General features: G+C 57.4%; 1 long non-coding RNA gene across 3 annotated transcripts; it reads left to right on the forward strand.

Moving 5' to 3' along the window:
- Nucleotides 1-658: 658 nt before the first annotated feature.
- On the forward strand, nt 659-20467 carry LOC102902166. 3 transcript variants are annotated; one of them, XR_002739200.2, is made up of 5 exons: nt 659-4633; nt 6906-7057; nt 16554-16644; nt 16882-17067; nt 19277-20467. It is a non-coding gene; the product is annotated as an uncharacterized LOC102902166 (long non-coding RNA). The 3 variants fall into 3 exon arrangements; XR_006592013.1 differs by lacking the exons at nt 16554-16644; nt 16882-17067; nt 19277-20467 and having other exon boundaries at nt 659-939; nt 1022-4633; nt 6906-11033; XR_006592012.1 differs by lacking the exons at nt 16554-16644; nt 16882-17067; nt 19277-20467 and having other exon boundaries at nt 6906-11033.
- The last annotated feature ends 2355 nt before the right edge of the window (nt 20468-22822 follow it).

Raw genomic sequence — 22822 nt, forward strand, 5'->3', positions numbered from 1 at the left:
CTTGAAAGAATTACTTTACCAAAGTATAGTTGGAGCACAGCGTTGCAGCAGCTTCGGGTGTCCAGTGCAGCAACGTGACCAGCGTGTAGGTCATTGCAGTGCCCCTGGCCTGACTCACCCGTCCCCCGGCGGGCGCCCCCCACCCCCGCCCCCCTGCGGCCGCCAGCCTGTTGTCTGCGTTCACGGGTCGGTCTCCGCCTTCTGTGTGTTGTCGTCTGGATTCCGCACGTGAGTGGAGCCGTGTGCCTGCCCCCTGCCCCCTGCCCCCTGCCCCCCGCCCCCTGCCCCCCGCCCCCTGCCCCCCCGGAGCCCCTGTGGCTTCTGCTTCTTCCGCCGCAGATTACAGCCGCCTGGTCGAGAGATCCACACAGGCGGTTAACAGCCCATTCTAAAACGCGTTTATAACGAGAATTTATTTTGAAGACTTCACGGGTTTACCGCTCACTTTGGGCCTTTCGTGACGGCTCAACTGACCCGTTTAAAAATTTGGTATTTTAATTCCTCTCCAGACGGTTGATGTGCCTTCGGATATCTTTTTCTTTTTTTTAAGTGTTTTTAAATTATTAAATTATTTTGAGAGAGAGGGAGAGAGAGCACGTACGTGAGCAAGCGGGGGAGGGGCAGAGAGAGAGGGAGAGACAGAATCCCAAGCTGACTCTGAGCCGTCAATGCCGAGCCTGACGCGGGGCTCGGACTCACGGACCCCGAGCTCACGATCTGAGCCGAAGTCGAGTCAGAAGCTTGACCAGCCGAGCCCCCCAGGCTCCCCTCAAAGGATTTTTTTCGAAAGTGGTGCGTCTGTCTTCGGAGCCCCTGTGAACGAGGCGGTGCCATTCTGTGGCGTCTACACGTGGACGTGGCCCCGTGGCCTGGTTCTGCCGTCTGCTGCCCTTTGATGTTGCTGAGCCTGAGGCCGCTCTGCGTTTCGTCCCTCTGAAGGTAGCCTCCTCTCCCTGTCTAGATGCTTTTGGATTTTTTTTTCCCCTTTATTTTTGGAATTCACGTTCTGGCATGCTCCAAGGCGCGGCGGACACCTGAAATGCCGGTGCTCACGGTTCCCGTAAAGCATTCCTGAGGAACGACGAGGACGTTCGGGCGTCTCAGCCATCAAGTGCCCGTGCGGTCCGGCGTGCAGATGAGCGGCTGCCCGGGTGTGGCCTTAGCGTGACCTGAGCCAGGACCCCCTCGTCCGGCAGCCGGGTGGGGTGCTGAGCCCCTCTGTGCACCTGGGTTTTTAACCGTTTTCTTCCAGGGGGTCCAGAGAGCGTCCGGACCAAGCTGCGCTCCTCAGGAGCCCTGGCTGAGGGCGGCGGGGGCGGGCGCCCCAGGTGACAGGGACGTGGGCCCTGCTGCCTGCTGACTGGCTTTGTCGTGACGGCTTCCAGTTCCGGGGCTGGGGGGGGGGGCTGTGTCAGGGAGCAGGGGCTGCCTGGATGCGTGATGTCGCGGGACGCACGTGTAACGGCCCCGACTTCCAGATGCCGTGCTTGCACGCGAGGAAACTGAGGTGCGGTGAGGGGGCTGGTTTGCTCAGGTCCTGGAGCACCTGGCGGTGACCGGGCCCCGGGGCTCCTGAGCTCCCTCCGGGCGCGTCCCCTGCCCTCCGTGTCCCTGAGCGAGCGCAAGACCTCTCCCACGGGGCGGCAGAGAACGCCCAGCCGAGCCCTCGGGAGCTCGGCCCGGTTCCTGCTTCCCGGGGAGGCCAGGGCCGCCCGGCGTGTCTCGCTCTGGTAACTGAAGCTGCATCCGGGCGAGGAGGCCACAGGGCCACTTCCCGGAAGGGGACGGTCCTGGCGCACTGGGGGACAAGGACCAGAGACACGGGTGCAGACTCACCTCAGTGCCGTTCCTCGGGGGCGCTGAAGGCATCCGCCAGTGGACGCTTCCCCAGCGACGTCCCCGTGCCGTGACGGCTCCGGTGAGTTTCCAGGCGCACCCAGCCCGCACCAGCGGCGGCCGGGTCCCTCGGGCTGGCCCTGAAGACGACTGCGGGCCCCGGGTGGGGCGCTGGGCCGGCACACCCAGACGTGTGCGACAAATGCCACCGTGTGGTGGCCAAGCCGGGCCGGGCTGGCGATCCCCGCGTGCTTTCGCACCGATGGCTCCCGTTCCCTTGTTAAGACTGAAGACACGGGGGACAGAGAGGTGAAGGGACTTTGTCGAGTGTGCTGTGTGGTCAGGTTGGACTCCCTGTGGCAACCTGCCCCAGTCGGGCCCCTTCTGAGCCGTGGCCTTGGCTGGTAGCGTCGGGGACCCGGCTCCTGGGGTCAGGCATGTTCCAGGGCGTGGTGCTCGTGCAGGAGCACAGGGCCGTGACCTCCTGGCCCACCTTGCCCCAGAGCAGGTCTGGGCCTGGAGCGGAACCTCGGTTCCCCCATCCGGCCCGCTGGCACACGTGGAAAACTGGCATTTTTGGGAAATGAGTTCTTACTAAGAACTAAAGGATGGGGCCCCTGGGTGGCTCAGTCGGTTAAGCGTCTGACTCTCGGTTTCGGCTTAGGTCGTGATCTCATGGTTCAGTCGGGCTCTGTGCTGACTGCTCAGAGTCCGCTTGGGATTCTCTCTCTCCTTCTCTCTCCCTTCCTCTCTCTGTCTCCCTCTCTCCCCTCCTCGTTCTCTGTCTCTGTCTCAAAATAAATAAACATTTAGAAAGAAGACAAAAGAAATAAAGGGAAACAGCAATCTGGAAACGGGCGTGTGAACCAAGGGCAGAGGGCTGATGCTGAGCCTGTGTGGTGCTGACTCCCCACCCGCTTCCCCGGGGCTCCCCATGCTGACCCTCCTCCTTCGTTCCCCCTCAGCATGTCTGGCTGGCCCAGACTTTCCCAGGCCTCCCAGCAGGTCGTCTGGTGTCCTCGGGCCCTCCCAGAAGTTTCTGCACCCCTCCTCTGGCAGTGGGCCCTAAGCACGGGCCCCCTGAGGGGCTGCAGGAGGCCCACCCTGAACGAGGAGGACGTGGGTGGCCAGGCAGAGTCTGCCCTGGAGCAGGCTCAGGGGCGCCCTTCGGCGGCCCCAGGCCCAGAGCGGCTTCTCTGCACACCTTGGGACCAGAACCCTCCCCGCATGGACCGCCCGTGGTTTTCTAGTTGAAAACCGGCGGGTGTTTGAGGTCTGCACTCAGCATGTCCCGGATGCGCAAGCTCGGGGCAGGTGTACGTCGGGGTAGGTTCACACCTGCTGTCCTCCTGTCAGTCTTTCTCCGTGGGCCTCACTGTGGTGACATCAGTGGGATTGAACCCCACCAGCTCAGAAAACAGTCCACGCGTGGGGGTAGAGGGCCTGCCCTCGGTTCCTGCCTGCGCTCGGCTCCCTCTGCCCTGTGTCCCCATCCGGGCCTGGCCTCCCTCGGATTCCCCGATTCCCCGTCGTCCGTCCTCCCCTGTGTCTGCTTGACCTGCGGGTGCCACCTGGGCTCTCCCCTTCGCTCCTCAACGCTTAGCAATTCAACGCTTAGCAATTCGGCCTCTGCTCCCCTCTCTGCAAAGCCGCTTCCTGAGGGCCCCCCACCAGGGATGCAGCCAGCATCAGCCTGCGACCACCCCCTCCCTCCTCCCTCCTCCCTCCTCCCTCCTCCCTCCTCCCTCCTCCGTCTCCCGCCTCTGGCCCCGCCCTATCTGTGGTGCCTCCTCCCTCTTCTGATCCTGGCGGTTCTCTCTCTCCTCTGCTGGCCTATGTCCTCTCTCTCCCTGTCCCCTGGCCAGTGTGTCCTGAGGTGACGGGGCTGACTTCTGAATGTTCTTGCTTCTCTGCACGGGTGTCCCACAGGCTCCCCCCGACTGGCCTCGTCCTCGCCGGCAGACCCGCTCCTGCCTGTAGGTGCATGTGCCGGGTGCCTGTCTCAGACTGGTGTTTGGAAACGTGATGAATCGAGAAGGGAAATACTGTCAAGGAAAAGTCACAAGTTTTTGTCTTTGGGGGCGGTGACTCCATCACTGGGGACAGGCAGATCCCTTGTTCCGGGAAAGTTGCCCGAAGGGTGTTCACTGCTGCTCCCGGGACAGAGGGGTGTCGGGGTGATGGGCGCTTGCAGGGGTCCAGCCCCCCGACACTTGGGCCAGAGGTCTGCGTCTGATGCATGCTCGGTTCTGGGGTAAATCTGTGAATTTAACTGCTGTCCGTTCTGGGGTGCAGACTGTGTTCCCGTTCGGCCTCCCGAGGCCAGTGAAGGTGCTGCCCGGGCGTCCCGGGCACACTCACACCTCACCTGCGGGACACTGAGGCCAGGGCGCTGGCCACAGGGCTGTAGTGGCCGGGCCGTGTGACCGTGTGGCTGCCTCCTCACTGGACGGGAAGCAGCGTGAGGTCCGGGGCCCTGCAGCTGCCGCGGGTGCCTTCCAGGGGAATCGGGAGACAGTAGATGTGTTATCACCCGAGGGACCTCAGGAGGGCCTCCTCCGGTGGGGACGGTGGGGGGGGGGGCTGTGGTTTCTCGGAAGAGGTGTCACCCTGGGATGGGAGGCTCCAGGTTGGCCTGCGTATCGGGGAACCTCTTTCTCCCCTGCAGGTTGGCCGGGCGTGCGTTGGGGCGGCCTGTGGCTCCGGGGTGGCCTTGTGCCAGGAGCCGGCTGGTCCGTGGCCTGTGTGGTGCAGGTCAGTGCGGCTGGGGCAGGAGCCACGCGTCTGAGCGTCGAAGGTAATATGTGTAGCTAGCAGACTGTCAAAAAAATACATTCTAACCTACTTGGATAAGTGTACTTCCACAACAGCAAAATTGGAAGATCCGTAACTCGAAGTTGGCAAGATTTCAAAACGGGTGGAATTTAATCGTGCTCATGCATGTCTGGGTGTGCGGTCTCGAGCCAGAGATGACGGACGAAGATAAATGCCACGCATAAATGATGACATAGTTTTCCACGGTGTTTGTTTCTCTTGCCTTAGTTTAGCAAAAAAAAAAACTTACAAATTATATTTATATGGTCAAGATTTTGCCTAATTTGTGTGCTGTTGATAGCAATGATCTGAAATGTAAAAGTGCAGGGCACCTGGGTGACTCAGTCGGTTAAGCGTCCGACTTCGGCTCAGGTCAGGATCTCACGGTTCATGGGTTCGAGCCCCGCGTCGGGCTCTGGGCCGGCAGCTCGGAGCCTGGAGCCTGCTTTGGGTTCTGTGTCTCCCTCTCTGCCCCTCCCCTGTTCACACTCTATCTCTCTTTCTCTCTCAAAAATAACTAAACATAAAAAAAAAGATAAAAATACAAAGAACACTTTTAAAAAGGTACAGAATTTGAATTTTTTTATTATAATATAAATTGAAGTAAATGTAAGCATTAAAAGATTAAAATTAATTTCCATAGATTTTCGAAGCAGTTCCTTTTCTTCTAAAATGGTTATCTATTAAAATAAAAGGCAAAATACTAGTTTAAGTGAATCTATGTGGAGAACTTAAAGCAGCATTTTTATTTAAAAAAAAATTTTTTTTTCAACGTTTATTTATTTTTGGGACAGAGAGAGACAGAGCATGAATGGGGGAGGGGCAGAGAGAGAGGGAGACACAGAATCGGAAGCAGGCTCCAGGCTCCGAGCCATCAGCCCAGAGCCTGACGCGGGGCTCGAACTCCCGAACCGCGAGATCGTGACCTGGCTGAAGTCGGACGCTTAACCGACTGCGCCACCCAGGCGCCCCAAAGCAGCATTTTTAAATACAGTTGATGACTTGAGTTTTATGACAACGTAAATCTTCTGAGACGATTTATAAGAACGAGAGTGTCTCCCACCTCTAGCATTCAGGGCGCGTCTGGTGGCCAACGTGAAGCCTCGGCCTCCAGCTTTACGCCTGTCCACGCGGGCCTCTGTATTTCACACGTTTCAGGGCGCCAGGGACGACTGAGGCTGGAAAGCGTTGTCGAGCACACGCGCAGCCGTGGCGGGCACTCGGGTGGACTGAGATGGGCCAGGGGCGGGACGCTGAGCGCCGGGGGCGCCTGATGGGGACCGGAGGGAGGACTCCGTCCCCCGTCTTGTTCCCTGCTGTCCCCGTGGAAGCCGGTCCCGTGCTGGACGCAGCTCCTGCTACAGCTGGCGGGGCAGGAGGCGCCGAGACGCCAGTCCCGGAGGGGACGCCGGGGCTGGAGTCCCGCGGCGCGGCTGCCGAGGCCGAGGGTGCCCCGTGTCTGCGGCTGTCGCGCCGGCCCACGCACGGGTGCTCTCGCACAGTACAGCGCACCCGTGGAAAGCGCGTGGTTCTGTGGATTTTACGTAGCACAGGGTTGTGCAGCCATGACCACCGATTTCGGGGTTTTTCACCCTCGCGAGGAATTCGGTACCCGTTCGCTTCCCGTTCTCCCTCCCCCAAGTTCCCACCTTCTGTCTCTGGACGTGTCTGTCTCGGAGTTTAGTATAAATGGAATCGCACGCTATGTGGCCTGGCGTGACCGGCAGCTTTCACCGGGCGGTGTCTCAGTCTGTGCGCGCTGAAGCACGGGCCACCTCTTCACTGCTGGCCGCATCAGGCTCCACGCGCTGTGTATCTGTCGTCCACGGACACTTGGGTTGCTTCCACGTCTTGGCCGTGGTGAGCATTCGTGCACAAGTGTCCGTGTGGATGGAGGTGTTCTGTTCTCTTGGGGACACATCTGGGAGTGGAACTGTGGGTCCCGCGTGTGTGCACGGGTGAGCGCAGGGCCCGGTGTGAGGGTGGCACCTGCGGCCTGGGCCCCGCTGTGCCCGGGGAACGAGGGCTGAGTGGTCAGGAGAGGGTGGGGCCAGAATGGCGGGCGTCGCCCGTGGAGAAGCGGGTTATTTGCGGAACTTACGTGAAGTGCGACTTTGATTTGTGGTTCCAGTCTGGTGAGGCATGAACAGGGTGGTCACGAGGCCGCCACGTCCAGGTTTAAATTTCGTGGCACAGCTTCTGTGGACCCCGCCTCCTTGGCTGCGGACTCACGTGTGTCCCTCCCTTTGCCACAGGCCTGGACCACCTGCCTGCCAGTCGTGACCTCCCGTTTGTGTTTTCTGAACGCGAAAAGCGGCGCACAGATATGCACACCCAAACGCGGGAGTACCAAGCGCGGAGGGCAGAGCGCCCCGTGCCGAGTCCCCCAGATAACCACTATTCGCAAGTGAGTGTCTGCTCTCCCAAATTTTATGCACATGCGAGCACGCTATCATTTCTTTTCAAAAACAAAACTAGGGTAGAATTGTACGTACCGCTCATCTTGTAACTTGTTTTCTGTCATTGAAACGCATGGACATCTTCCCGTGAAAATGCAGGTAAATCTGCCTTGTTCTCCTGCACGTGGTCTGCCGTGCGGCTCTGCCGTGGCCATGCGGTCGGTCCCTACTCTGGACATCTGGGGGGTCCGGGTTTCTGTTTTGCCAACAGCGAATGTCTCTGCGCACATTTGTGGGAGTTTTTCTACAGGATAAACCCCCAGAAGGGGAAGTGCTGGGTCGGAAGACACGACCGCTGCCTATTTTAAACAGAGAGCGAATTCCCTTCTGGAAGAGGGACAGCTCTGTGCTGCCACGGGCCGGTCATGAGGATGCTGGTCCCACCCTCCCGGTGTGGCTGGCCTGCGTCGTCCTTGCTGGCCTTGGCTCTTGTCTCTGGCGGTCCCTCCATACCCAGCCTCTCTCCTTTTGCGCATTAATGTATCCAGTACCAAGGTCTAGCTGTGACCTTGCCAGCTCAACAAACCCGTTCGTTCAAGGGGCGCCCCGGGACTCAGTTGGTTGAGCGTCCGACTTCGGCTCAGGTCATGATCTCACAGTTCGTGGGTTCGAGCCCCGAGTCAGGCTCTGTGCTGAGAGCCTGGCGCCTTGCTTGGGATTCTGTGTCTCCCTCTCTCTCGCCCCCTCCCCTGCTTGTGCTGTGTCTCTCTCAAAAATAAACATAAAAAATTTTTTTTGAAAAAATTAATCCAGTCAACAAACAGTCGGTGGCTGTTCAGTAAGCGCCCCGTTCAAGCACAGCGCTGAACGAAGACGGTGAGGTTCCCGCCGCCGTGGGGCTCCTTCTCCGTCAGGGGATGCGGACATCAAACGCACGAAGAAGCAAACGCCAGGCAGCCGTGGCTGCCGTCCTGAGCGCCGATACGGGTGTGACGGCTGGGGGAGGGGGGCTGGCCGAGAAAATAATTTCCGGGGAAAACAAGGTCGGGAGTCGGGGGCAGCGTGTGCGGAGGCCGGAAGGCAGGAGGGAAGGCAGCCGGGGCGGGCGCTGGGCAGAGCGGGGGGCGAGGCCTGGGGGGGGCCTGGCCGGGTACAGGTTTTCGAGCTAGGGCAAGAGGTTTGAATTTTAAGTGTGAAGAGAAGCCGTTGGAAGGTTTTCATCAGGGCAGCGATGTGACCCGAGTGGTTTTTGGAAGGTCACCCTCGCTGGGGAGGGAACAGGTAGCAGGGCAAGAGCCAAGCAGGGAGACCGTCCGGAGGGACCAGGGACCGAGGCGCCTCGGGCAGGAGCGCAGCTGTGCGGGGGGAGGGGAGCGGACGGACTTTGTAACGAGGTAGCACACGAGGTGATGTGATTTGCTGAGGAGGGGACACGGAGGGAGGAATGGATTTAGGGGTAGGGCGACAGGAGTCTGTTCTGCCCAAGACAAGGTTTGAGAGGCTCATCAAACACCCACAGGGGGCCGCCCGGTAGGCGGTTGGGAACGGCGTCTGGAACCCCAGGAGACCCGGGCAGGAGACCCGGAGGTCTACATTTGGGAGCCAGAAGCACATAGATGCAGTTTCCAACCCCGGGGACAGAAAGCGGTCCCCCCCCCCCCCCCCAGGGAGCGTCCAGAGAGGAGGAGGGCCCTGGGACAGAGCCCCGAGGTCCTCGATGACGATGACGCTGAAAGATGAAACCAAGGAAGCGGTGCTTCTAAAGCCGGAGGCTTAGTAGATGCAAATCGAGACCCAAAGCAAGAGAATAACCGCATTCAAGGAGGGGAAGGTCGGTGGGCACCACGCTGGCGGCTCGGGTGGAAAAGGAGACATTGATGATGCAGCAGAGGACAGGGGCCGGAGCCTGGTCTTAGGAGGGAGGAGGGTGGGATCCGACTCGGGACCGGAGCAGGGACACCCCGCGTCCTCCTGGGTGGTGGTGGTGGGGGGGGCACCAAGGGCCGGACGGGTTCCTGCCAGATTCCATCCAGGTCTCCCCAGGACGCAAGAAGCAGATCCTTGGTGTGGTGGTGCTGGCATGGGGTGCTGGGGGGGCGAGGGAGGGATGACGGGGGACACTTCCTCTCAGGGAGCCACCTGAGGCTGATTTGCAACCGTCCCCAGACGTTTATTCAGCGGGGAGCCTCTGCCCTTCTGCCAGGCCAGCTTTTCTGCTGCCGAAGGCTGCTCCTCCTCTCCCGTGGTGGGGCATTCCCCTCCTCCTTCTGTCCGTTGGAGGGGCGTCCACCCCCCTTCCCTCCCTGCTCCTTCTCTCCCTCGGCGGGGCGCCCCCCTCCTTCTCTCCCTCTGCAGGGCATAGGAGGTGGAAGGCAAGGGGTCTGGGACGGAAGGAGGAGAGGGGAGGCACGCTTGTGGGATACAGCGGAGCCTCCCTGGCCCTGGGCGGGCAGGAGACGGGGCGGGGTGGGGGGGAAGGGGGGGGCACTGGGCAGGGCTGGACGGGAGCCGCCGTCTGTCCGTGGCCTCCTGGCTCTGTGGTTCCGGTGGGGCGGGCAGCAGGCAGGGGCGGTTGCAGGCGGGATTTCGGCGTGGGAAAGGGAGCGGCTGCGGGGCCGGGTGACTGGGGTGGAACCCGAGTGCGAGTTCGGTTCCCAGGGAGCAGGTCGGAAGTTGCCCTTCCCCTGACCCCTTTCTGCCAGGAGCGGCTTTCCCACGGTCCCCAAGCCGAGCGGGGTCCCCTGCAGCCCTTGGCTCCCGCGCCGCCCTGCCAGCTGGGGGCTGTTTCTGCAGGTGGCTCTGGCCCAAGGTGAATGCCAGCCTGTGGGAAGAGCACAGAGACTCCCCTTGATTCTCCCCACTGCCAGCAGGGCGGCTGGTCTCCCTTCCCCGTGGAGGGATTTGAGGCTCAGACCCCTCGCGTGACTTGCCCCAGGCCTCACGTTGGCAGCTGAGCCCCAACGTGGTCCCGGGGGGTTCCTAGATTTCTGGGAGGACAGAAGTACTCTGCTGTTCTGGTGAGGTTTGCTGCCGTCTGCATGCAGACTGGGTAAGCAGTGAAGATGATCTTCTGAGAATTTGTGTAACGAGAGAGGCAGTGCAGGGCCCAGGAACTGGCCCCAAAAGCTTCAGTCAAGTCTCGCCTCCAGCAGATATTAGCCTTGTTGCCTTGAGCAAGCCATTTCGGGTCTCCTCCTGCTACCTGGGGCCAGTAATGCCCGCCCCTCCCCCGCCCGCCCGCCCCCATTCCAGGGCTGCTGTGAAGTTCACATGAGATAATGTGCTGGAACTCATCAGCGGGAAGCTAACAGGCCACATGGAAGGCTGGGGTTTGATTTCAGCCCAAGAGAGAGAGGATTGTTTTTCAAAAGGAAAAAGGATTCATTGTACTTACTTGGGGATGTCATGATCACACGTGGATTTGTTGTTGAGGTTGTTGGCTGTGAGACAAAGGCACACGGGGCTGTGGGTGAGGAGTGCCCAGGCTGGGAAAATTCCAGGCCCCACCGGTCTTGGTCTCCAGGCCCTCCCAGGCAGGAGGCAGCTTGCAAGATTGAAGACTCTGAATGATGGCACGGCTGGGTGTGTCCTTTGTCACGCCCTGGGGTTTCTCCGGCAGGTTCTCCTGACTTCTTTGCACTCACTTGGCCTGGCAGCGGCCCTCGGTGCCGGCTGGCTGAACGGAGAGGAGGCTGCCGGGCTGCCCTCAAGGTCACTTGGAGGTGACCGGCTGCCTGGCGGACTCAGCCCCCATCACTCTTACCTTTCTTGGTTCTTCGTGAACTCGTACTCATCTTATAGATCAAGGCTAAAGGACCTCCTCTCTGGAAAGACGCTCCCCCTGCCCCCCACTCTGCCGTGTTACCAGATGCCATTAATGGCCTTCTTCTTTGCTCCCGGATCAGTGAGGATGCTTTTGGTTGCAGGTAATGAAGGAAAATGAATTCCAATAGACTTCTGCAATAAAGAGGATTCATCATCTCAGATGACAGAATTGCAGAAGTGACTAACTTCAGGCATGGTTTGATCAGGGCTCAGGCTCTGATTCCCATTAGCTCCCTAGACTCCACTCTTCTCTGGGTGCTGGCTTCTTTCTCAGGCTGACTTCTCCCCAGGGCACGGTGGCTGCCCCCACCCTGTGGACGACACATTCATCCTGCTCCTGTGTGGGCTGCAAGAGAGAATGTCTTCTGCCCCAGCCACGGGGCAGAAGTCCCCTGTGGCTGGACTGGGCTGATCCGGACAAGGGAATCCATATGCTGCTTGGCTTAGGTTGGCATCACTTCCTGGGCCTGAATCAGTCATTGTGTCATACAAAGGATGGTGTGTGCCAGGTGGGGACCACCTGGGAACTGGCACGGGGTCAGTCCTACCCAGACACGTGGCTGCTACGAAGTACGGGGTGGGGCGTGGCTCCCAGAGGGAGAGCTCTGGGGGAGAAGGGGTGACGGCTGCCAGGCGTGCAGCCAACGAGGCGCACAGGCCCGTGGCGCTGGGCGCGCTGCGCAGAGGTCCTGCGCTAATGCATAGATCCGGTGACCAGCCCGACCCAAGGTCACCAGGATTTTCTCCCACGCTGTCCTCTGGACATTTTCATACCTTGACGTTTTACATGGAAATCTGCAGTCCATTGTAAGTGAATTTCTGTACATGGTGTGAGGTAAGGGTCAAAGCTAATTTTTTTGCATATAGATTTCCAGTTGTTACAGCGTTATTTGTCGGAAGGACTCTTCCCCCTCTGCTGAACGGCCTTTGCCCACTTGTCGAAAGCCAGTAGTCCACGGCCGTGTGGGGTCTGCTTTGTTCCACGGATCTTTGTGTCTATTTTTGTCCCAGCTCCATACTGTCTCAATTATTTCAGCTCAGTAATGACTCTGGAAATCAGGCAGCGTGCATCCTCCCACTTTCTTTTTTTTTTTCTTTTTAAAAATTTTTTAATGTTTTTTATTTATTTTTGAGACAGAGAGAGACAGAGCATGAACAGGGGAGGGGCAGAGAGAGAGGGAGACACAGAATCGGAAGCAGGCTCCAGGCTCTGAGCCATCAGCCCAGAGCCCGACGCGGGGCTCGAACTCACCGACCGCGAGATCGTGACCTGAGCCGAAGTCGGACGCTTAACCGACTGAGCCACCCAGGCGCCCCACCACTTTCTTTTTCAAAGTTGTTTGGCTTCTTTAGGTCCTTTGCGTTTCCACATAAACTTTAGAATAAACTCCTAAATGTCTGTTAAAAAGCCCACTGAGGTTTTAATCGGGATCGCATTGAACCTATGGGTCAGTCGGGAAGTTGGCCTCTGAACCATCTTGAGCCTCTGACCCATGACCCTGCTATGCGTCCTGCCATTTCCTACATCTCAAATTTTTCTCAGCCACGTTTTGTGATTTTCAGGGCACAGACAGTGCGTGTCCTTGATCAGAACTATCCCTGTGTCATAGTTTTGATGCTCCTGTAATTGGCCTTGTTCATTTCAATTTCTGGTTGTTGATGGCCAATATGTAGAAATACCACAGAGTTTTCTATGTTGAGCGTTTATCCTGAAACCTTTTGAACTCACGCATCAGTTCTAGTAACTTTGTTGGAGAGTTTAACCACATTTTCTCCATAGATTATTGGATATTCATGACATCTCTGAATAAAGACAGTTTCGCTTCTTCCTTTTTAATCTGGATGCTTTCGATTTCTTTTTCTTGTCTTACGGTACTAGCCAGAACTTCATGTCGAATAGGTCGTGAGAGTGGGCACGAATGATTCTGCATCCCAGGGGGAAGCTCTCAGCATTTAACCGTTCAGTCTGCTGTTAGCTGTAGGCTTTTTGTAGGTACCCTGTATCGGGTTGAGGTGGTTTGTTCTATTCCTAGTTTTCTGAAGGGTTTTCATCATGAATGTGTATTGAATGTTATCAAATACGTTTTCTGAAATTATATCATATATATTTTTCTTTTTTAGTTCGTTAATATGTGAGTTCTAGTCATTGATTTTTCAAGCCTTAAACCAACCTTGCTTTCCTTGGCTAAATCCCAATGATTGTGGTGTTTTGTCCTTTTTATATATTGTTGGATTCAATTTGCTAAATTGTGGTTTAGAATTTTTGTGCCTGTGTTTGTGAGGAATTTGGTCTACATTTTCTTATAATGTCTTTGTTTTGTTGTGGTATCTTGGTAATTCTAGTCTCATAGAATGAATTGGGAATATTTCCTTCCCTTCAGTTTTCTGGATGAGTTTGTGTAGAACTTCTGTTATTTAGGATTTACCACTGAAGCCGTCTGGGGCTTCCTTGTGGGAAGTTTTTAAACTACAAATTCAGTTTTTCGCTAGATATAGGATTACTCACATTATTTATTTTTTCTTGTGTGAACTTCAGTGGTTTGCATCTTTCACACTAAACCAGGCTTTAAATTTCCTCTGAGCTGTCAGACGAATTGGCATGGAGTTATTTACAATACTTCCTAATATCCTATTGGCATCTGAGAATCTGTAGGGATGTTATCTTCTCATTCCTCAGACTGACAAATTTTCGACTATTCTCTTTTTTCTGATTGGTCTGGCTACAGAGTCATCAATTTTTAAAAAAAATGTTTATTTTTGGGGCGCCTGGGTGGCGCAGTCGGTTAAGCCTCCGACTTCAGCCAGGTCACGATCTCGCGGTCCGTGAGTTCGAGCCTCGCGTCAGGCTCTGGGCTGATGGCTCAGAGCCTGGAGCCTGTTTCCGATTCTGTGTCTCCCTCTCTCTCTGCCCCTCCCCCGTTCATGCTCTGTCTCTCTCTGTCCCAAAAATAAATAAACGTTGAAAAAAAAAATTAAAAAAAATGTTTATTTTTTAATAACTTTTTAAAAAACATTTGTTTATTATTTTTGAGAGACAGAGAGAGCATGAGCAGGGGAGGGGCAGAGAGAGGGAGACACAGAATCCGAAGCAGGCTCCAGGCTCCGAGCTGTCAGCGCAGAGTCCAATGTGGGGCTCAAACTCACAAACTGTGAGACCATGACCTGAGCTGAAGTCAGACACTTAACCAGCTGAGCCACCCAGACGCCCCCATTTTTTTTTAATTTCTCAAAGATCCAGCTTTTGGTTGGATGGATTTTTTCTAATGCTTTTATGTTCTCTATTTCAGTGATTTCCAACCCTGATACTCCTTTCTTTCGTTTACTTAGGGTTGTTTTCTCTTCTTTTTCCTAATTTCTTAATGTAAGAGCCGAAGTCGTTCACTCAGGGCCTCCTCTCTTCTCTGATGCAGGCGTTTGATCCCTGTAGCCTTACAGCCTATCAGCTCCCCAAGTACCGCTTTTGCAGCAAATTCCAATTTGTTGTGTTTTCTTTTTGTTCAAAATATTCTCCGTCTCTCCCCATCTCCTGTGTGGCCCGTGGGTTATTTGGAAGTGTGGTATTTAGCCTCTAAGTGTTGGAGGCTTCTGCGATCTTCCTGTTGCTGATTTCTGATTGAGGTTCCTTTCGGTCAGGGAATATTTTTATGTGGCTTAAATTCTTCCAAAGTGAGCGAGACTCATTTTGTAGTTCTGGGTTTAGTCTGCGTGGTGCCTCTTGTGGGCTAGCGGTGTGGACGGTGCTGTTGAAAGCACGTCCTTACTTCTATGTCCACTTCATCCTAATCCTGCCCCTCTTTTCCTGCCCACCTCTTCTCATTCCAGGGGCGTCCTTGGCCCGTGAAGGGCACTGGGGTCACCGCAGTGGCCTCCGACCAGCTGTGACTCAACCCCTGGGCCCACAGGTGTAGCCCCCTTCTCTGAGACATTTGGCCCTGTGGGAGGTGAAGGACTGAGCAAACCTTGGGTTCTGTTACGAGGAAGTAGGGGGGCCGTGGCTGGTGGGGTCTGTTACCCTCTGTCTGACTGTCTCCCAACGTGGCCAGACATCTGACCGTGTCAGAGTTTTGATCACCCCCTCCAGGGGCTACACGCAACTTCCGAGTGTCAGGAGTCGCCAGACGGACACTGGGGGCTCCGGCGACCTGCCCTTCGTGCGCCTCTCCCCACCTTGCACCGCCAGCTCCCCGGCACTTGCCGGGGATCCCAGGCCGTGTCTGGGGTCCCTCTGGGAGCGGTGCACCCCACTCCCACAGCTCTGTGGTGCTCACACTTGTGAGCACTGGCCTTTCGTCCCAGGAGCTCGACGTATCCTTCCTGAACTGAACCACAGCCCTGTTGGCGTCTGTCCTGAGCTCCAGGCCTGTCTGGCCTGTGCACGGTTTGTCCCAGCCCCGGAAAAGTGCTGTGTCAGCACCTCCGGCCCCTTCTTTCTCCTGCGATCTGGGTCTCGGGGAATGCACCTTCTAGAGCTGCTCAGGGCAGGATTTGGGGATGATCCTTTCTCTCCTAACCCCATATCCCTCCTGTCACCAAGCCCTGTCCTGTCTGATGACTCTCCAATTCTGCTCTTTCTCTCCTCCCGGGCGGAGTACAGGCCCCACCCCCCGGATGGCTGCAGTGGCCTCCACACTGGCCTTCCTGTCCCCAGCCTCGGTCCTATGCCCGCTTTCTGCAGCCAGAGCAGGGGCACCCCCTGCATAAATCCTTTCATGCTCCCTCTTCTAACTACTTGTCCTGCTTGTAAGGCCCTTCGCACCTGCCTCCTACTTACTCTCTGGCACCTGTCTTAAGGAGTGCTCTCAAACTCACTGAGCACAGGCCATGTGGGATTATCCCCACTCTCCCCAGCGGGACTGGAAGCTTGCTCTCAGCCGGAAGTGAGAGTACCCTGGCTTCTGCTCCCCAGCTGGCTCACGGATCCTCATCCATCAGAACTCATCTCAAGCGTTACAGACCCTGGGAAAGGACCCAGCCCCGCCCGCTCTCCAGGGAGACCTCCCAGCCCCGCCCACTCCCCCGGGGAGCCGGCCCCGCCCCGCCCACTCTCCGAGGACACTCCCGGCCCCGCCCACTGTGCTGAGAGACGCCCCCGCCCCGCCCACTCTCCCCAGCTCCGCCCTCTCTCCAGGGAGGCGCCCAGCCCTTCCCCTCATTATACAGGGAGATGCCCTCAGCCCCGCCCACTCTCCTGGGTTGACACACGTGGCTCTCCCCACTGTCACAGCCCCTGGCCCCGCACTGTATTTGTCACTTAACAATGTCTTGTGGCACTTCTGTGCTCCAGGCCCTAGGGTAACAGGTGCCCACTCCTTGGGGCTTCTGTTTCAGTGGGTGTCAGGCTGGGGGGCGCCAGTGATAAGCGCACACTGATTACCACGGACACCCTGATGGACAGGTGCAGGGTGTTAACGGAGTAGCCTGAGGAGTTAGGGACGGCTTCCCGGAGGAGGTGGTGGTCGCCTGGGAGTGCTGCGGAGGGAGGGCCTGGCAGGCAGATGAAGAAGGTGGGGGGGGGGGGGACGTTGCCAGCGTTCCAAGCAGAGGAGCCCTGGGTGGTGAGCGGTTGGGCTCTCCAGGGGCTGGGAGAGCGTGTGTGGCAGGTGGGGTGGGAAGGGCGCAGCACGGAAGAGAGCCAGGCCGCGGGGGGCCACCCGCGAGGACTTGGCTTTTATCCGGCAGCTCCGGGAAGCCTTTCCAGGGTCTGAAGCAGAGGAAGGGGCGACACGGTCAGATTTGCGTTTTCCAGCGATTTCTGTGCTGCCCTGCGAAGGTGGGTTTGAGGGCGGGGGGACGGCGGTGGGGCCAGTTAGGTGTGAGGGATGTGACTTGGGGCAGAGGGGCAGGGACGGAGGGAGGGCCATGTTGGGAGCTGTCACGAGGCTGGGTCACCAGGACCGGGGGCACACCTGCCATGTGAGGTGCTGGGGCTCTGGGGGGGTGGTGGTGTGGGGGACAGAGAGGTGGGCGCCGCAAGGAGGGACACACGTTGTTCACCCCTGGCTCTCAGGTGTAGGGCCTGGCGAGTGACCCACTGGACAGATGCCCTCGGGCTTGCTGACCCACTTTGTCCGCCGAGCGGCCGTCACATAAGAGCCGCTCCTCGGGTGACCACAGGAGAGCCCCACTATGACCTTCCTCACCTGGCAGGCTTCCTGTCCAGCTGGTTCCCCCGGATGCCATCGGAGAGGCACAGGTGCGTAGCAGTGAGTGTGTAGGTGTGAGAGAGGGAGGGGGTGGGAGACGGGGGCCTCGCGCTTCCTTAGTGTTCGAGGCTCAGCTGGGGCCGTGGTCTGGCCGCCCCGCCACTCTCTGGCCCAGGCATGTGGAACACTGTCCTGCCACTGCCACATTATGTTCCCAGACTTCCCCAGAGGCTTGGGGTTCTGTGTTTGCCATCCTGGGGTGTGACACGTGGAAGGCACAGCTCACCCACCCCCCAGCGGGGCACCGCTCAGTCACTCATTCATTCACTCATTCATTCACTCATTCATTCACTCACTGACTCATTGACTCATTCATTCACTCATTCATTCACTCATTCAGTCACTCACTCATTCACTCATTCATTCACTCATTCATTCACTCATTGACTCATTGACTCATTCATTCACTCATTCATTCACTCATTCAGTCACTCACTCATTCACTCATTCATTCACTCATTCATTCCCTCATTCATTCCCTCATTCATTCCCTCATTCACTCATTCACTCATTCATTCACTCACTCATTGACTCATTCATTCACTCGCTCATTGACTCATTCATTCACTCATTCATTGACTCGTTCATTCACTCATTCACTCATTCATTCACTCATTCACTCATTCATTCACTCATTCATTCACTCACTCATTCATTCATTCATTCACTCATTCACACACTCACTCATTCACTCACCCACCATGTGCTGGGCTCTGTGGAGGCTTTGGGTGGGTCATGGCAAGAAGACAGGCGGGTCCTGCCCCTTGAGCTCACCTCCTGCGCGTCGGGACACCAGGGGTGCTGCCTTTAGGGTCAGCTCGCGGGCCCCAGCGCACATAGCGTCCCCTGCACCCGAGCTGGCCAAGAGGAGGCCCTTCCGGAGCCCACGTCTGGTGCTGCCCAGACACACACACCTTCCTCCCGGAGGTTCAAGGCAGTGGCGCCGGGAACAGCAGGACCTGACAAGTGCCTGAGACTCGTGAGCGGCTGAGCACAGCCTGGAGCCAGACGGGGAGCGCGGCGCCACCTAACGAAGATGCCAGGCGGGTGGGGTTGGTGGTGGTGTGTCAGTGGGATGAAATTTAATGTATCTGCGTGGCTTCCTTTAATGAAATCAGCAAGACAGAAAGTATCAGGTACACACTCATTACAATTGCGCTGAAACCTACGGTCTCAGCTGTGCAGGGAAAGCACAATGCACAGAAAAGACTGCAGTTTGCTAAATGTTAACGATACTTCAGGTAGGTGGGTTATACATTTTCTCCTTTATTGTTTTCTGTTCTTTCCAGATTTTTATATGAGCAAGCAAATATTCCTATGAGAATTCAGAGAAGTAATTTTTTTTAATGTTTATTTTTGAGAGAGAGAGAGAGAGAGAGAGAGGGAGAGAGAGAGTGCAAGCAGGGGAGAGGCAGAGAGAGGGAGACACAGAATCCGAAGCAGGCTCCAGGCTCCAAGCTGTCAGCACAGAGCCCGACGTGAGGCTGGAACCCACAAACTGTGAGATCACGAACTGAGCTGAAGTCGGCCACTCAACCGACTGAGCCACCCAGGCGCCCCTGAGAAGTCAATAAAAACACTGAAAGCCTCCTATGTGTACAGATTGGCATAGATTAGAAAAGTATTTCCAGGGATGTGAGAAGGGCTTGGTGAACACCGAGCCCCGTTGGCTTCAAAGTTCTGGGATTTGATTTAATTCCGCGTGAGCTGAGAAGCTCACGCTCTAGTCAGACTTCTTTATTTGCTCATCCGTTAGTTCCCAAGTGTGTGGCATCCCTGTCTGTTCCTGGTGTTGTCCCCCACGCCGGGCACACAGACGCGTAAGGACAAGCCACTCCCGCTGGGAGTCCCTACAGTGTCGGAGGCTCATGGCAGAGGTCACGGCTGACCCTGTTTGGGGCTGTGGGGATCAGGGAGGGTCTCACGGAGGAGGCTCGTTTGAACAGGGCCTTGAGGGATGAAGAAGAGTTCTCTAGCAGCCTATCGAGGGAGACAGCTTATGCCACGTTGGGGATTACTTTTGGAGATGCCCACGTGCGCTGTGAGGGACGACGGGGTGTGTGGACTGCAGACTGCGGTCCTCCCAGCCGCGGGGCTCAGGAGGACAAGGGTCGAAGGTCTGAGCACACACGGCATCACGACCCCGGGGGTCCTGGCTGTGTCTCCCCTCCCTTTAACCAAGACTCCTGTGTGTCCCAGGCCTCTTTGGAAAATGACCGCTCGGCCTCTCAGTACCGCCTGGTCCCGGGTCTGGAAACATCTGGGTCCTGCCCGGCCGGAAAGACGGGGCGTGACCCCCTGGATCTCTGTCCTCGGCCGCAAGAAGGTGACCCACCGCTGGAAATTCCCACGGCAAGTGTCGGTGTTGACAAGAGTCCCTGAGAAAGTGGTGGCCAGGGGGCTGTGTGCCGAGCCCTCGAGGCCTTTCCCCTCGGGCTCTCCTTCTTCTGTCCTCTGTCCTCTGTCCTCTGCCGCGGCCTCCCTTCCCTCCACCTGTCCCCTCTGTGCGGCTGTCCCCTCGGCCTTCGAGCCGCTGGCGGGCCCTCCCGGGGTTGCTCTGTCCCCCAGCTCTGCACACCTCTCTCCTCCCTCCTTGTCGCCTGCCTGGCTCTGGGTCACCCCCTTACTTGGTTCCAAAGAGCGAGCCCCAACTTGCCCATGAGGGTGCTCGGAGGGGGCGGAGCCGCGGGCGCGTCTCTGGACAGGCGTCTCTTCAAGGAGCCTGAATCCGTGACGTGAAAGTGTGAAGGGCTCTTCCACTCCGGCTCCCCGCTCCTGCGTGAGCGGACACATCTCCAGACAGGGAGCCGTCAGGTTTCCTGCAGGAAATTAAAGACCCGGGCACCGCGCAGCGGCGCCCATCACCTGCGCGGCCCGCTGGCCTTCGCCAGAGGCTTTGCTTCCCGGGTGCGTGGAGGCCACATCTTTAATAGGATCCCTTCCCCAGATCTCTCTAAGGAAGGTGGACGCGTGTCTTCTAGATAAGCGAGCTCACAGTAAGGCTGGTGGTTCTCATTTCGGTGCGAGCCAGCGTCTCACCCCTTCTTCTCTGAGTCACAAGGACACTGGGCCGGCACGGTCCTCGCCGTCTACACTGGGGAGCTGTCCTGGTGGGGGAGAATCCTTATGGTGAGTGCATCTGGGCCTCCGGCTGGTCTGGTGGACGCAGTGCTGGGCTCGCTTCCTCCTTGAATCTCTGATTCCTTGATTCAGTGCTCAACCCGTCAGCATCTGCTTCAGAGGAAGACGGGCCGCAGTCTAGCCAACGTGGCCCCCACCTGCCTCGGTGGGTGATTGGGTTAGCTCTGAGCATGTAACCTGTTTTTGACTAGTGAGACATGGACGACAGTTTTCTGGGACGGTTTTCCTCTATTAAAAGAAGATCCAAGACTGGTGTGTCTCTTTACTGTTTCTAGACTTTGAAGGGTGGTGATGGGATGCCTGGAGGCACTGCAGCCATCTTGTGATCATGAGGAAGTAGCCAACATGCTGAAGACAGTAGGGCAGAAAGTCAGAAACAACCTCTGTTCATGGGGACACATGCCACCAGATTAATGGCCCCTAGAACGATTTTACCTCTCCAGTCCTCAGTGTGTGGGATAATAAATGTCCTTGTTTTGCGTTTGTTTTTTTTTTAAGTTTGTGTATTTATTTTTGAGAGAGAGAGAGTTGGGGAGGGGGAGAGAGAGAGGGAGACACAGAATCCGAAGCAGGCTCTAGGCTCTGAGCCGTCAGCACAGAGCCCGATGTGGGGCTAGAACCCACGAATCGTGAGATCATGACCTGAGCCGGAGTCGGACGCTCAACCGACTGAGCCACCCAGGCACCCCAAATGTCTTTTAAAAAGAATTTTTAAATATTTATTTATTTTTGAGAGGCAGAGAGAGACAGAGCACAAGTGGGGGAGGGGCAGAGAGAGAGGGAGACACAGAATCCGAGGCAGCTCCGGGCTCCGAGCTGTCAGCACAGAGCTGGACACGGGGCTCGAACCCACGAACTGCAAGATCATGACCTGAGCCGAAGTCGGACGCTCAACCCACTGAGCTCCCCAGGTGCTCCTCTTTCCAGCCATTTTTAAAGGGACCAAGAGGGGAGGGACCAGGTGCAGAGAGCTATTTCATGACATTTCGGCGCTGGAGAGAATTCCCCGCAGAGACCGGGTCCCTTAGCCACCGTTGCCCCAAGTACAAATCACGCCTCTAATGCCAGCACCAGCACTGAGGGGGAGGCAGATACACCCAGCTCTCAGTTCTCCATGGTGATGAGGGACGTGGATGGTTGGAAGCAGCAGATAATCCCGAACCTGCTTTGAGTCACCGGCTTCCGCCGCCCCCCCACCATCACTTTTGTGGTGCAGCTGACAGACCGCCACGTGGATGCCACGTGGGTGCATGTGTCTCTTCTCCCTTCTGGCGTGTCACTCGGCTAAGCTGCTTCCAAATGGCCAAGGCTGGGCCACTGGAGGAGAGGCGAGAGGCTAACCCGCCCCCACCCCCCCCCGGCCAAGAATAGGGCCAGCCTGGCTGAGCTTGGCCTTGGAGTTGGGCTCGCGACACCCCTTGGGCTAGTCTGATGTCGCCTCCCCCGGGACGGGCAGCTGGGGGTCCTGTAGGCGGAAGCGAGCGCCGCAGATGTCGCCCCCCCCCCTGCCCCCCAGGCCCCATGGCCGAGGGCTCCTTTGCTCAGAGCGCCTTCCCGTGGAAAGCCGCGGGCCTGGCCCTTTCCCTCCCGGAGGTTCCCTCCGAGCAACCTCAGGAACTGGATGCGGCTGTGTTCCCCGCATTCAGCGCTTTCGTGCTCCTGATGCAGGTAGTGGAGGGCTCCTTGCTGTCCACGCTCCCTCTCCGCCAGTGGGACACCCTCACGGGAGAGGGATGCACCGAGCAGAGAAGGAAGGGGCATTTGCCCGGGACCCGCCGCGTGCCAGCGCTGTGCTAAGTGCTTCCGGCCCATGACACCACGAGGAGACCAGATCTTTCCAGTTCGAGTGGGTCCAGCCTTACCTAGGAGATACTGGCTGCTTGCTGGTCCCTGGCACTCTATTCTTCTGGAAAATTCCTGTCTTGGTACCCAAACACACAGATCAAGTCCCTGCAGTCCCAGACCTGGGGGTCAGGTGTCTCTGGATCCTTGTAGTGTTGTCCTTTCTCTCGACACTGGAAGGTCCGTCAGCCAAGATCCGTGGGTCTGACAGCACGTGGGACCCTAGAAGTTCTTTGTTGGGCAAGGGGAGGGGGACGGCGCTTTCCCTGCCTTCGTTAGGAGATGGAGCAATGCCCCGCTGACGGGGTCAGACGACGCGGGATCTGCCGGGGCTGCCCCTCCTGGCTGGTTCAGAAGCTTCTCTAATGGGGGCGGAAACAAGAAGTCAGGACAAAGCCACTGGCCTTACACTCCGGGCTCACATTTGCCTGTGCTGGAGGCTTTATCACCAGGTTTGCAGAATGAAAAAGAACTTACACCAAGAAAAGAGGGTCAGTGGCTCACCAGGCCTCCCAGAAGCCCCTGCGACCACGGCCACAAGGAACGCGGGAGCCCCCTCTTGTCACAAAATCACAGGCTCAGACGCAAGGAGGAGGCGGGCTTTCCTGCATTGCATCCCCCCCATTAGGGTCCTGGTGGGTCCGGGGCACATACCCCCCACCCCCGTTAGGGTCCTGGTGGGTCCGGGGCACATACCCCCTACCCCCGTTAGGGTCCTGGTGGGTCCGGGGCACATACCCCCCACCCCCGTTAGGGTCCTGG

This window comes from Felis catus, chromosome F1, assembly GCF_018350175.1.
Source record: "Felis catus isolate Fca126 chromosome F1, F.catus_Fca126_mat1.0, whole genome shotgun sequence".
NCBI lineage: Eukaryota > Metazoa > Chordata > Mammalia > Carnivora > Felidae > Felis > Felis catus.